Below are 16,172 nucleotides of genomic sequence, written 5' to 3'. Positions count from 1 at the left end.
TCTCTCCCCTCCCCTCTCCACCATGCACATACACTCAAAAAAATGAATGAGGTGGATTGTTCAGTGTATATTAATTATTTATTTTCATTTTACTTAAAATATATGTTTTTGTTAAGTTAACATATGTTTTTCTAATCAAGTCTACGTAATTGTGTCTATTATTCAACGTACATAATACTAATGTGTTACTTGATCGCATAACATTTAAGTTAAGTCAATTAGGATCGATATACCTTGTATATCCACAAGGTGGCAGTAATGCAAAAACAGTTGTAATGAAACCGCGCAGAACAAGAAGGTTTCACGGCTTGTGCCTGCTCATGCGCAAGACTTCAAATTTAACTGAAAAAGGCTGTTTTGGCGCCAAGCTACTGTTTCTTTGAGAGGTAAGACCACTTTTTTTCTTTGACTATGTTGTGTAGTATCTATATGTCCAGCATGGTTATATTTTGCGTTTGTCTTACAAGACATGTTATATCGTTTGCGTGCGCTTGTTTTACATTAGTTTTACTGGGTCCTGGACATGCTTATTTTGTGGACTGTGTAAGAAACATTTTTATTGTTTTTTGTTTTATTAAGGGATTAGCTACAGGGGTTCATGGGGTTATTCTTTCAAGGGGTTATTTTTCCATTTGCTTTCTTGGGATTCCTTTTCTGTAATCCGAGAGTCGGAAATATCGAATAGGATAGCAAGGATAGCATAAAGTGACATTTAAAATCCAAAAAGTCAAGGGCGAAAGCCACTGTGACACCATTGTTCTGCTCTATCAGTAATCTGTACTATGTAAAAATGGTCTGTAAATACAGCATGTTTCCTAGCGGAGTTATACATATCAATGTAGTTATAAATTACAGTTTGTGAAAGTACACACTTAATTTTTTTAATAAAATTATTCAAGACATATGAGTGGACAGACAATGGAGGTCGACAGACCTGGTGATAATTGCTTCTATAGAAAGTTAGCACATGGCAGTGTCAATCTCTTGCTTTTCTTCTGAGTAGTATTTTATTTAGTTGTAATTCAAACAATAATTTGCTTCTTGAAATTAAGTAATGAATTTCTTGTTTTACTTTATAAATCTCAGATCCTGCCTTTACCTGCTCCCTCCTATACTGATGTGGTGTATGTGGTATTGCTGAGCTTGTATGTGGTATGTGAACTGTTATACTTTTAAAAACAAAACTGTTTTATAAGTTAAGTTTTCTTTTGTGACCCATCCCATGCCCCTGTTATTTCTTCTCCACATCTGAACCATGGTAAAGGTTGCAGTTCAAGGGCCTGAGGCATGAAATTCTTTTCAGATCAGCTGTGATCAATATTTTTTGGAACTTGATAAATAACAATAAAAGCTGTAATGGCTCAATTAGCATTTTGTGTAAATGTTTGTGTTAAAATTATAGCTTTAATGAGGTCTTACTACATTAGTTTTAGTTTGTATATGTGTACATACAGTACAGTATGTTGTGTTTGTTGACATATTTTCAGGTGGAAGCAGAATATGTGAGGATTACTACTGCTGCACATGTTCCAAGGCTTTTTACACAACTTGACCAATACACTGACCAGCTCATAAAAGTCTTCAAGAAAAAGGAGGCGTTGCAGGGAAGAAAATTAGACAAACTTTGGCCCCAGCCACACAGGTGCGTTATTCTGTTGGTAGCAAAATATTATGGCTAATAAGATCATTTTCAAATTTAAACAGCTAGTGTATGGTAGCTGCACAGTGCACTTACATTTATATTAAGCAAGACAAAGTTTGGTACTCAAAACGTTGGAAAATTTAAATTACCTAAACATATGTAAAATCTGATCCCTTGATTTAGGTTAAACCAGAAGTGAATGTTTTTATGTTATGTTTTGAATGCAAAAAAGATGATGTATTAGTTTGTCTTTACCTCCATTATGGACATATATAATGTGGTGGAAACCCTGCCCAACAGGTTAACTATTCATGTCCATGTGATGATTAGTTGGTCTTGTGTACATGTCTATCTGTGCAGTGGATATGTCATTCATTTTGCGTATAATGTGAGTTTCTGTCATCCTAAAGTATATCTGTTTTCTCTTCCTGTATCTCTGCCACTCTCTACAGAAGGAAAGTATTGAAAAGGGGAGGGAGTGTGTCCTCAGGGCACTACCTTTTTACCTGAATGAAGACCCAAGCATCCTCTTCAAAGAATAATTGGTTGGTAATTTTAGTTTAGTTTTTTATCTGTATTAAACCAAATTTTGAATAACTAATGTTGTTGCATGTTGTTGTTGTTGTTGTAATTTGCATGGAACCTGTTTAAATGTTTTGGGAAATCTTCTTGTATACCCAAACTATTTATATTTATCGTTGAATCTGTAGTCTGAAATAGTGGCACACTGGGGTGCATGTTCCTAATATTGTGTTTACGTCATTAAAGGGTAGCTTTGGCCCTTTTTCTTTCTTTTTTTAAAACTGGATGCCATTTTTCTATGTTTTTGTGTCTAAGCTACAGCTGTTCAGAGGGAGCTGGAACAAATTACCCTTGCTATCTTTACCATCGAAAGAGCTGATGCCAGCACTCCTCCAGCCGATGTGGGTATAACCATCTAGTGTGTCCTGCATGACCTGGAAGACCTGGCCTCTGCATGTGCACTCTTAATGGGTGGGATATATGCACTGAATCTCAGTTAACCTCAAGACTGAAAGCTTTCTTTGAAGTACTTCAGAAGCTCTTCCTTCATCTGTATGTCAGCATACTCTTGACCAAGGTACAGTTGCTCAAGAATACACTGAATGAATAAGCCAACCTTTAATTTGGATGATGAATGTTCTGTCAGATGGACAGAAGTTTTTCGGAGGCTGAATGGGAATAAAATGGTAATTTGTAAATGACAGATAACGGGAAAATTACATTTAAGAGAAATTTAGAACATTTTGAAAAGTTTGTAAACTACTACAATTTGAGAGATTTTACTGTTGTGGGGGGCTAGTAAGAGACAATCAAAAGTATTGAGATTTAAAGGATTTAATTGAGAGATGATACTGCACCAGAAATGTTGAAGGGTGGTGTGTATATTAGCGTTCAAGGCATATTGTTATGAGGTGGAAATATGTTCATATTCAGTTTGTGTTACATTGTGTGCATTGTAAAGGTAATTGCAATACATACTAAAAATAAGGGTAAGTTAGGAGGTTGATCTGATATCCTCGTGTTGGTGTTGTTTCCAGATCATCATACTAAATGTTGTTCCAGGATCAACATTGCAAGTGACCAATCAGAATGTTGTGACGTCATACTTTTGCGACTTCGGGAAAAACCGGCGTAAAACAAAAAACTGTACTTAAGCTGCGTGAAACCGCCTCTGTCCGCCGATCAACTGACCCTAACCCTAACCGTAACCCTTTAATAAACAGTAAGCAGAATTGATATTGTCCTTGCAACATTGGAATTTCATAAATGCACGAATGGCTTGGCGCGCAAAAGAATAACGTCACAACAATGTGACAACATTTTCATGATGGTCTGGGAACAACACCAACACGAGGATATCAGATCATCCAAGTTGGGAATGCAGGATGAATGTATATTTTGTGGACTTTTAAAGACGAACAATTGTTTCCATGTTAAAATGTTTACATCTGAAGTTTTTTGCCCAAACACTAGTAAAATAAATGTTGACAGTGGCGAGTGTTAAATGGTTACTGCTGTGCTGTTGCAAAAAAACTGAACGCTGACAAGCTGTTTTATTGTTAGACCATAATGTTGGCATGTTTTGTTAAAGTTTTATTTGGGATGGTGATGTAATTTTCTTTGATTGCTAATATCAGTGGACTATTTATTATTATTATTATTATTATTATTATTATGATTATTATTGTTGTTGTTGTTGTTGTTGTTGTTGTTACATAAATTTTTTTTAAATTGTGGCTGTTGAGGTGGACACTTCACTTTGCATTGTTAAAAGAAAGCACTTCATTGGCATTGTGTTACTGGACTGACCCTAAGCAATCATTGCAAATAGCAACTTTGCTATCCATTTTAGACACTAAAAGAAAAAAACACTCACAGACCTTACTAGCATCACATGTGCATAACTCAAGTGTCATCTTATCAATGTGTTATGTGATCTTCAATGCGTTTTTTTTTTCTCTTCTATTTCTGGTAGATACAGACATTTAATTTAAAGTCTTGATGTTGCATCTGTCTACATACTGTTAATTACTAACCCTAATGAGCTGTTGTGTTTTATTTTGGACTGGGTTTACACAAATGCTCACTGAATGTGTTGGCAATAAAAGAAATTTTAAAAAATAAGTTGGATGTACTTAATTCATTTGTGTGGAACCTGTTGACAAAATAGATTTATGTAAAACTAATTAATAAAGCACAAGGTGGCTGAAAATATAATATTTGAATTAATCTAACTTAAATTTAACATTTTACTGCCACAAATAAGAAATGTGTTGAAGTAACTAATCTAAACTATCTAACCTGAAAATATATCATCTTTGTTCATACAACATAACTTGATTTAGTTAGTCTTAAATATGTCTTGTTAATCTTAAGTAGTTTTTTTAAATTAGATGAACTAAAGATTTTTGCTTTAAACTAACATAATTCAATTTCGTGGAACCTGTTGACAAAATAATTTTAATTAAAGTCAACGTTTCATTTTTTTGAGTGTAGCATATTAGTTCTAATAAGGGGAAACGCAATCACATATGTGTAACTACTGGCATAACAGCCCCTTACTGACAAAACAAACATGAATTTTTACATTTGTGTGGTCCTTTATACTCATATTACTGCCTGTAGCCTTGTGGTGGTTTATAAGCTATATAAGCACACATGCACTGAAAAAATATGCGATCAAGTTTAGCTCTAAAGGTTGCAAGGGTGAAATAGAGTGATGGCTGCCTTTCTTCTCTATATACACTGTCTAAATATGATGTAACAGACCGCACTCTTGTCGGTGTAGGTGAAATGAAATGGGTTTTGTGAAGGCACAAAAGCGAGTTTGTCTATTTATCAAAGGCATTCTTTCCAGTTGCTTTTGATACAAGAATAAGAGAGGGAGGTACTGATAAGACAGTGACATAGGTGTGTGTGTGTTTGCCTGTTGGTAGCCCAAGAAGTTAAAAAAATAGTGGGTAAAAGATGGAAAGAGATTTACACTGTAGGGACAGAATGAACAGATTTACACAAGGAAAGGGGCAAATTTACAGCCAGAGATGTGGATCCACTGGAAACACAATACTGGGCTTCTGCCAGTGTTAAATATGGTCCTTCACCTGCAACCAGATGCTCCCTCACATCAGATGCCTCTGCCACACCCCTTATCCCTCTCTCAGCTTTAATTTCTCCAAAAGTCTCCTCCATCTCTCTCGGGGTAGGTAATAGCAAAACGCTGTCATTTCAGCAACTCAACTTTGCGCCACAACCAACTGTGCTGTCACAAAAAAATAGTCTTTATTCTGGACATGAGTGACAGTCTTTGGCCAGGCTCCTAGCACTACTTCTTATGACCACTGAAATCCCTTAAGGTGCACTTCTTGTTAGAGTTGACAAGTCGGTTTGGGGGGGGGGGGAAAGCCATTACCAGAGACGAAAGGTATCCGGCAGCCTCCCGCTGGTATAAATTGAAACCAAATACAATGGCTCCAAGCTAAGTAGGCATTTTGGGAAATCTAATAGTGCCATTTCTTTGCCTTGCTAGTAATTCTAGTGAAGTTTTCTTTACTTTATTTGTTACATGTCTTTGCCAGGATTTGGTCCTTTCTGTTCTTTACATTTATTACAGAACATATTTTTTCAGTTTCTTCAATAAATGTATGAAGCACCTATAGCGATGACTCCCTACCAATATTTTGATAATGTCCTATTTAACTTTCTTTTTTTTTGATCACCTGCTTAGTAATTGCAGCCTCTCTTCCTCCTCTCTTGTCGCACAGTGAAGCCTGGGAGCTTGGCCACATGGTTCAGGCCTAGGCTACAATGCACAAGGACAAGGGGGGATGAGGAAACTAGTGGGGGTTCAGAGGCATAAAAGTTCCTTTCTTCTTCCACCCTAGCCTCTTTCTTTGAGCCAGAACAGAGGGTTGCCACGGCGATGAGGTTGGTCTGTCTCCCACAGCGTGGTCTGGGAAGAGCAGCAGATTGCTCTGACATTTACTCAGGCTGGAGGAAACAGAGACGATGGAACAGAGAAACACACAGGCATAAGCACACAGAGCGAGAGGACGCAGTGATATGTTAGTGAATGGCAGTCGCATAAAGTGATTGGATTAAACAATGACACCTGCAAAAATCTGACGGTTTACAGAATTGGCTGCTTTTAAGTAAACCCTTTATCATCTTTTCATTGTCCATTCATCCCCAACTTCCATCCTTGGCTGCATTTTCCATCTCATTTCGATTTTGCCAGGAAGTCAGTAAGCCAACACGTTCCCATCCAAACCATATTTGCCATTGAATTCATGCAAGCCATCAATGCACGGACATGATAACAAGCAAGACTTCAGATCAGAAAAATACACACACAAACACATACGTATATTTGTCTGTCTCTTGATGGCCAAACCATCAAGAGACAGACTAGTGACAATGCCAACGAGCTTAGCAGTGAAAACTGAAAAACATGGCCAGAGATTGTGCACAGCTTTTGTTTTCCATTTCAGCACCAAGAAAAAAATTGCCCAGCAACATATCTTTTGAGCAGATTCTTTTAAATCGCTTATCTTAAAGTATGCACAAGTCCTTGTGCATCCATGTTACTGCACGCATGTGCGGTTTTAAGGGTTGCTCTGGACCTTGGATTCACCAATCAGTCAGCGTAGGAGATCTCCACCCTGATAAACCCTGTGAAAATTGAAAACCGTCAGAAAGTCAAAACCACTTTTCTGTTTTTGTTCAAAAGCTGTTCAAACACAATCTGATTCTGTATGAGGGGTGTCAACAGGCAGGCCTATCAGCAAATAAAAGAAAGGAAATAGAAGTAAGAAAGCAATGAATGGTGTTATGTGGGCGGAAAAAAGATAAGCATGAAAGCAACGTACTGTCAGATGTATTGTAAAGATGCAGTATTTTTTCCCCTATGGATTATTTAGCATATACAGCTCACAAAAGAGAAAGAAAGAAGAGACTTTAGATCACAATATGCCAATGTAAGTCATGCAACTTGATGATGTAAATGTCAGCATTGTATGAAATACGTATATGTTCCACTGCATAAAACTTCAAGAACACTATGCTAATGTGCACTGAAATACAAAAGGCTCCCAGTGTTCGCTAGTGAATGAGCTTTGTATTCCCTACGACCAGCGCTCTGATGGAAATATTCACTTTTAGCCTCAGTCTGATTCATTGGAATCTAATTAAAGGCAACTTCTGTGGGAATACCCTTTGTTACCATTACCCACATAAACATGGAGGCATACAGACACAGTTCTCATAACCTTGTCTCGTCCCATATTTGCACAGATCATGCCAGTGTAGTGTCCTCAGAGCTAGTTGTGGGTTTAGAGTACTGAAAGCATGAAGGAAATTTGAAAAACTCAACAGCAGCTTTTCCTTTGAGAAAAAAAAAAGCCACGTTTTTAGAGATGTCATTGTGAACAGTTTGAAAACTACTTTCTGCCAACTGTTTATCTCACTACAGATGGCAGAAATGTCAAAAACATCATCTGTGGGATATTTTTAAAAAAGAGGAACTGTGTCACTATATTCAAAAAGACACACGCCGAGAGTTCATTAAAAATTAAATACATAAAATACCCATAAAATCCTATTTTGTAGGTGGAAGTCCCACTTATGTATCTGGATCTGTTATTCAAAGCTGTTTTGGTGATTTTTTGACCCCTAGAAAATGAAAGAAGGTTTAAAAACACACTCAGAAGTGACTCCCAATTAATTAAATTCAGACCTTACGCACACTGTCTATTTAATGCAGTACAGCGATGATTATTAGTTTTTGCATGTGGCAAGAAAAATACTTAATCTGCCTGAGTTTAGATTATACAGATGTGATGATCAGTGAACAAGACAGCGATATCATACATATATATATATATAATGATTAATGCTACTTAAAGCAGTAAACATGGTCATTTTCTAAGGCACAAAGAGAACAAATGGTTAACTTCAATAAAAGCCAAAGCGAGGCTATCTTGCATGAAGAGTTCTATGCTAGTCAGAGCAGTGTACTTACCATTATACATAATACAAACAGATTTTTCTGTGAACTCATGTTTTACAGAACAATGAGCCTCTATTGGGTGAAGCATATATAGATTATCATTGCACATACTATCCCAACTTAATAGCATTCCTTCCTTTCTTACTGCAATGAGCTTCTCCAGGTGCAAACAAACTTTGAGGCAGAGGCGTCTAATAAACTCCAAAACAAGCCAGGTCTCCTCACTATCCAAAATAGCACTGACTGTGGTTTTTAATAAAAAATATTTCAAGGTTTTCCTCTCAGACATCAAACAGCTTAGTATTCCCTTGTGGTGGTCGTGTATTCTTCTTCAGCCATTCAAAGAAATGAAAACAACGCCCCCTCTGGTCAGTCAAAATCCATTAGCATCCTCACTGAGGTCCATGAAAGTGAAAATGACATTTTTTAATAAGAGACTTAACTAGTACGGAAATATTTGCAGTCACTGTCATCCCCCATTGAAATGGAAATTGGCAGCGTTGTTTAAATGAAACAAGATGAGGGTTCGCTTGTGTACCTGGGCTTGCTGATGATGCTGCAAGTGGATTTTAGTGTATGAGTCATTTGCTAGCAGAAGCAGACAGGAGCTAATGGTGAGTACCAGCAACAAAATGTCCAAACAGGAAACAAAAGCAGTGTCATGACAAACTAATCTGGATAATCTATACTTGAAAGGAAAGGGAACTTCACCAAACATCACGTATCTTGATTTAATGTCTGCTTGCTGCTGCTGACCCTCTGCCTTCCCTTTGCTAATTTGTGTAATTAATTTCTTGCTGTCTTGCTAATTGTATGGAGATTACCACTTCGTGTTAGGTGCTGTTAGGTGTTGCAGCTGCTATGCATACCACCAATCAGCAGGGGCAGAGCAGTTTGTGCGCCAGAGCCTCAAGTGCTTCAAATCATTTGGTCACTCACCTATTGACACTAGTGTATAAGTGAGCCTGTGCAGGTGATGTTTGCTAACATTAACCCTTTCAATCTTATTTTGTTTTAAATTGAGCCGCAAGCTGAAGTAACAATCTTTAGCTGGCATCTATATACACTGTGAATAATTGAGAGGTGAACTGTGTAACTTTTATGATCGCATTTAAAGCCAGTGATCTGCTGGGAAACCCTGAGTCCAGGCATTTATGGGGATGTTATTTTGCTATGTAGCGCCCAGATAAACACTGCTGCACAACATGCACTCCCGGTTGAATATTGAAAATGGTTTCTACGGATAGATTTTGAAAACGCAGATAACGTAATGTTATCATTATTGCTGGGCAGAAAAATCTTCTTGGGGAGAATGACAATTGAAAATCAGAATCAGATGAACTTGAATTTGAGTAATCATGGGAGTCAGTGCAGTCTTTTACTTAACCTCAAAGACACAAATCGCAAATCTCTGATTAATATTAATAACATTGGAATAAGTTGCTATATATGTTGCATATTTGTTTTTAACTACACTTCATCACATAAAAAAGATTGCTGTTACTGTCAGGTCCTCATGTACAATCACAAAAAGAAGCATGCGTTTAGCTTCGATATGAAGTATTTCTAGGGCTCCTAGTTTGATGCTGCTTTGTTTTTCTCTTGATTCTCTGTTACCTGCTGACATAGTCAAAGCTTCATTTGTGTACTCAATGTGTGATCAGTGCATGTGGTCACTCCTACAGAGATATGGGGATAAAGACAGACCAAATGATGCTTTGTAATGGAGTTATCCCCTTTTTGCATATAATCTTATCACTTGCTGAAGGCACTTTGTTGCAAACCCAGAAGGGTTCTTGAACTTGTTCCTCTCTGCCACGTGTCCTATCTACTCCTCAGTCTCAGGGGGTCAGTCATTCTGCGGAGGCTGAACTCAGGGGGATAGAAGCAGCAGGAGTGAGATGAGCCTGGAGGGGATCTTCTCACCCTGAGACGAGTGATTACTTCACTGGGACTAAGTTATGCTAATGCATTCATCTCCAAAAGCAGCGTGATTATTTAGAGTTCCTCACCAACTGTTTTAGATTTCGCCTGCTTGCTATTTTATGCAAAGATGCTTTTTTTCTCTCCCAGTGCTCCATTGGCACAGTGCTTGCCAAGCTGAGTGAGATAAGAGGGGAGAAAAAAGTAGAAGATTGTTGAATTCTTTGCCCTTATTTTAATGTGCCCTTGATGTGTGAATGAATGCAAATCAAAATATGTCTGCTTTTCTCTCCAGAATGTATTGCATGTTGCAGTTCCACAAAATGACAGTGGAGTGGAATAGAGCAGATGATGATATTGCATACAGTATATCATTTTGGTTATTTCCCTGGCCCTCTAAATTGCCCTATGTTTTATTTAAAAGCTTCTAACACGTTCACTTTAATCCATAGGAACTTAGTGCATTTTTCCCCTTCCTCTGCCTCAGAACTAAAGCCCTTGTAGTCCTATTTAGCCAGTTTTGATGCCATATTCCACCTGGTGCTCTGCATGCTGTTCGGAATGAAGCTGTGTCCTGGCCTGGCTGTGGTGTTCCTGTGAAGTAGCGTCAAGGGATATTACCATAATACCAGACTGAATATGTCAGAGCACATTCCCTCTAATCCTGAGCACACTGTAATCAGAGGAGACTGGGCTTCCTACCACTGTGGCCGCGAAAACACGTGCCACTGGTCTGCTGAACTCTGCAAAGATGGTGAGGGTTGGGGGTGAGAGGGTGAGGGCTGAAGAATTGAAAGACCTTACCGGAGGTGAGGAGGTGGGTTAAATATATCCCTCCCCCCCCCCCAAAGAAAAGCAAAAACAAGAGGAGGAGATAAAGTGATGTGTCAAATGGAGAAGAAATAATGGTTTGGGACAAGCCACATGGTGCAGGAGTGATGCGGTGATGGTCCAGAAGGGAGGGGAAGTAGAGGAATGGCAGGGAGATTTTATAGGATTCTGAAGGACTGTAGGGATTTGGAGAGAATTGGAGATTTCTGAAAATGAGAGTGCTGCCCAGATGCAATGCAGAGAGCAGCATCTGCAGTATTAATTACAATAGCCCCCCCCCCCCAATCCCGTCCCTCGCCCCTGCTGTACTCTGCCACCTGTTTCCTTTCAATGGCCCCACAATACGTGAGTGAAATCCAGGAATCCACATTCAGCACTGTGGCTGATGCAATCCCTTACAAGCTGCATCCCCGTGCCCACCCATCAGCCCCCACTCACACAGACACTTTGAAAAAATTCCCTGCGGGTATCTTGATGTCCTATCTATTAGGAAGTGAAAGTGAGAAACAGAGCAAATAAAAGCTCTCTGTCACCCAAGATGTCTTGTCCATGTGCTTCGTTTCTTCCTTGCTGCTGAATTGATTTGGTGAGCAAACCGCTTCGCTGATGGTGAGATTGTCGGACCCAGGAGGACCGAAGCGCACCGTGAAACGTTGCCGTGTCAGGGCTGTGGTTGTGCTCGTGTTGCAGTTACTGCGTACCGCTCCTATCCGAATCCCAAGATTACATCTGCTCGCTCTGGATTGTTTTTGTGCTGCCCTCGTGGACGGATGGTGAAATTGTATCATAGATTTAAGCCCGACACATTTCACAACATTTTGTCAGTGATGGGCTGAGTTATGGGCTGATCTTAACCTCCTAAAGGGTGAAAGCAGGGCAGTATCCGTAAAGTAACACAGATTAAAAGAAAGATCTGCATAGAGGATTTGTACGGGCAAAAAATAGCAAGAGATCAACTCTCTGCGCGCATTCCACTCATAAAACCAAGTGGTAAGGGCGTGGGCTTATCTGAATAAGGTGAAGGGTTGTTTGGGGGGAATGCAAACGGATTGCAAGCCTCTTATAATTGAAGATCTCTTCCAGAGAGAGAGCATGCTCACGTGACAGGCCACACCCCCCTGCTTAACCCACGGGGTTATCGGCTCCACTGCTTCTGAGCACCATTGGCCCAAATAGAATTGGACTTTTCTAGCAGATCATTAAAAAACTTTGCTTGCTAGATCCTTTGTGAGCTCTTTTTGCATTTGAACCCAGACGTCTCACTCTTCCGAACACACCCATGCTTCATATATGCATCCACGTACACAGGTGCATGCAGAGCTGAAGGGCTCAAGTGAGAGAAAGACATACAGAGTGAGGCAAACAACAGTGAAGAGAGTAAGCTCCAGTGAAAATAATATCAGCTGTTACAATACTAATGAACACCAACACAGAGTTAGGACAGAGACAAAAAAGTACATTTCCCTTTTTTTCTTTTTCTTTTTTTTAATGCTTGACCTCCTGCTGAGATTCAGGGGCTTTAATTCTCCTGGTGATGTTGGGATCCAAACAGCTACAGTGAATAAACAAGATTACTCATTTGGACATGCCAGTAAATCTTATCATATTGGAGCAGGGAGAGGGGCCGGGAAACAGCACCAAAGCAATAAGGTTGACAGAGGCCAAGACGCAGGCAGCCACGGTTCCTGAGCGCATTTCTACCCTCAAACAAATCTTCCCATTTTCTTTCTGTGATTTACTGTAGATTTTCCTTTTGTTTGTGGAGTTACTGGGATGTTTACGTTCTCGGGCCAAAAACCGTCACTCTTCATAGGCACGAAACGTGTACTGTATCAAATATTATTCCCTGTCAAATATTTAGTATTAGTGGATTTTTAGGAAGGCTTCATTATACAACCCGTCATTTTTCTGTCTTCCTCGCTGAAACTCAAAACATAATATCCCGGGAAAATAAAACTCTGCAAAGGTTGCTGCTAGAAAAAGAAAAAAAAAAAACGTTTCTTCCGAGAGCTGCTCTCATCAGGTTGAATCTGATGTGGTGAAGATAAAAGGGGGTAGTTTTATTGGGTCGCTGTATGCTCAGATCGTAGCCTAATTTCCTTTCTTAACATAAAGCCATACCGAGCAGAAGCCTCTTGTTACTAAGCGGCCTTGTGCCAGATTTGATTCTTAGCATGAGGCAAGCAGAAGCTGTGCAGCGTGCTGTAGGGTTGCGTATGATGAAGGTCGGGGGAAGTCAGACATGGCAGCATGCACCAGGCTCCACCAGACACAAAGGCAGCCAGAGGAGCTGTTCCAAAAACAGGTTAGTCAGGGAGTTTTTCCTGATTGCATCATGAACATCATGCCTCATCATAGTGAATTCTTGTGACTGAGATCATGAGAGGCGGTTTTTATGGGACCATAACCTGTAAATAAGATGATTACAACAGCAAACATAATGTGGGCGGGGGGTGGGGAGGTGGGCAAGAAACATCACTGCGCTAAGCATACATGACAACAACAGTGATAAAGGATTTAGGGCTTATGGGAGAAGAAAGATGTGGGACTTGTTACCACAATAAATTTGACATGAACATGCAAAAAAGATTATGAAAAGAAGTCTGCTGCTTCACACACACACACCCTCATCCCCTAAACACACGCATACCGAACTGAACTGCACTTGATATAAGGATGACAAAAAGAGGAAAAGAGAGATTTTTTTCTTCTTCTGAGCAGACGCTGATCTTCTCAAATCCCTGTTTATCTCATGTTAAATCCGTGTAATGTGGATTAAGACCTGTTGAAACATATATACACTTATATCACTGGAACAGATTGAGGTGGACTTCGTTGCCAAATCCTTAACTTGGTTGCCCTGGAAAAAAAAAGGCTTTACTGATACGGGTGATATCAGTTTGACATACTCTTATCTATTCCTTTTGACATCTGTGGATGTTTAGGGCACTATGGCTGGTGAAAGATAAGACGCTTTCATAGTACTAAAAATGTATACAAAGTAACTTTGACTGGTGACACTGATAGCCAACACATACCTTCTTTATTGATATTATTATCAATTAACAAACATTCCAAAACATTTTTGCAAGATTTTCACAGTTATACTAACCACAAATGGCACATTTAAACATTTACAGAGATAAACACTTACATATACAAAGATACATATATAATTTTTACATATAAAAAGTATAATGTATTAATTAAGTATAAAGTATTAATGATTCAAAACACTGGATTAACTTAGTAAAAGAGAGGCGAACACAGTGATTTAAAGGAGTGAGTGCAGTCTGACTGCTAGCTTTATTAGCATAAAATGGTTAGGAATAAACACAAAAGCTAGTACCTGTGCCATATTTTATGATGATATGATGATATATTTTGGAATGAAGCAGACTCAAAGTGAACCAGCAAGCACCTACCTCTTTCAGTATGATTTATTAAAATAGAAATGTTTTCACTGGTAATCCCAGCATAAGAACTGTTAAGGACTAAAGCATAGAGACCTCATATCCTGAGCACTACATTTCATAATTCACGTGATATATGAATATAGTATTTTCTTTTTTTGTTTAAGAGTGAAAGCTTCACATTTAGTTGCTGCTATTTTCAGATTGTGAAGCATCAAAGCTGTCTCTGGGTGCACTTAAATAAATATTAATTAAATATTAATAATATATCATTAGGTCTATAATGGACTGGAAACCTGTCCGGAGGGGGTACCGTACATTTCACCCTTTTGAGCGTTGGACAGTCCCAACGCCAGTCCGGTTATGTTTACTCCGAAATCTTTGAGCTTTAAACATAAAAGTTGGCAGAAACATCTAAATGCAACCAAGTTGGCCTACAGTGAAAATTGCTGTTTGCAAAGTTTACTTTTAGGCAATTCGTTGTAACAAAGCCACACTGACAGCTTCTTAGGATGTGGTGTTAATTAGTTTGGAGCTGAGTCAGAGTTAACGCAGTGCACATGTAAATGTTAGCAAGTTAGATTTAGCACTCTCCACGGGGTTGTGCAACATCAAAGCTGTAACGATATACTCCCCTTTTAAGCAGGTACGCTGTCCCCTCAGTGACAAAACTAATGGATTCATCCTGAAAAACTATTTATGACTTGCACTTTTCTCCTAATGAAACAAACACTGCAGATTGTTCAGCCAATGAGAATTTGCTCGACCAGCCTAATTACGGAAAAAATGTTTACTTATTAAAGTGTGACAAATCAAAACTTCTGTGTCTACAAAGGAGCAATACCCAAACTAATGCTTTGTTTCAGTATAAGAAAAAGTTTATATTACAATATAGCATTCATGCCTTTGTTTTGCATCTTTTCCCATGCATGCATGTCTTCTTTTGCCATATTTCAGGAGTACACAGGTCAGCAAAGCCATTAGGACAAATATTGGTGCAATGCCATCAAATGATAGTGCTTTACCAGGAGGTGCCTCTTTGTTTAGTTAATCTGCAATCTTTTACATTTCAAAAGTGACCTTCCCAACACAGCATGAAGGTATGCAAAATGTGTCTGCGCACACACACACACACACACACACACACACACACACACACACACACACACACACACACACACACACACACACACACAAACATCTACAATGATACTTAATCTCTGCTCTGTGCAGCCTGCATCACCCACTGTCCTACTTTAATGGACAGCATTAGGACTTCACCCCACTCCCCCCTCCTCCTTTAGGTCACCACACTTACACCAAAAAAAGATGCATCTAATCCATTACTCCTTAATAACTCTTATCAAGGGACGCCGCTCACGCTCCCTAAAATAAAGTCTTGCAACACGTGATTTTTGAAACCTGTGTTCTTGCTGCTATTATCATATTAGCACTTCTACCACTGTTATGGCTACCTGCTGTAAAAATAGCAATAGTAAAGAAAATCTACCTTGAATGACAAGTAGAGAAAAAAAATCCAGACAGCAACATACTCCTGCTGCAACACACAAGAAAACACAGCAGCAAAGACATGTAAATGTTTTCCTAGCTAGAGAAATTAATAAATAACTAGCTAGTCCTTCCCTACCAAGTGTGCTGAACACCTGCTAGATGCTGCAGTGTCCCAATCTGTGATGTTTTCATCCCACAAATAAATAGCAGCCAGGTTGAAAATAGTGATTTCTCCCGACTCCATCAGGAGACTTCAACATACCAAAAGAGCTCGCAGCTGCCGGTTACAAGTGAGCATAAGGGTGGAGAGCCAGGGATGTAATGA

At 39.1% G+C, this 16,172-nt stretch overlaps 2 long non-coding RNA genes across 4 annotated transcripts in view; both read left to right on the top strand.

Moving 5' to 3' along the window:
• The window catches only part of LOC309717196, a 48,155-nt gene that overhangs the window by 25,016 nt on the left and 6,967 nt on the right, over positions 1-16,172 (top strand). The gene's annotated exons all lie outside the window — the stretch shown is intronic.
• On the top strand, positions 40-4,288 carry LOC309717744. Of its 3 annotated transcripts, none has more exons than XR_014279803.1 (5): positions 40-386; positions 1,087-1,152; positions 1,488-1,642; positions 2,095-2,187; positions 2,480-4,288. It is a non-coding gene; the product is annotated as an uncharacterized lncRNA (long non-coding RNA). The 3 variants fall into 3 exon arrangements; XR_014279804.1 differs by lacking the exon at positions 40-386 and adding an exon at positions 393-543; XR_014279805.1 differs by lacking the exon at positions 40-386 and having other exon boundaries at positions 393-1,152.

This window comes from Aulonocara stuartgranti, assembly GCF_965226115.1.
Source record: "Aulonocara stuartgranti genome assembly, chromosome: 11".
NCBI classification, from domain to species: Eukaryota; Metazoa; Chordata; class Actinopteri; order Cichliformes; family Cichlidae; genus Aulonocara; species Aulonocara stuartgranti.
This window is presented reverse-complemented; position numbering and strand designations above follow the sequence as displayed.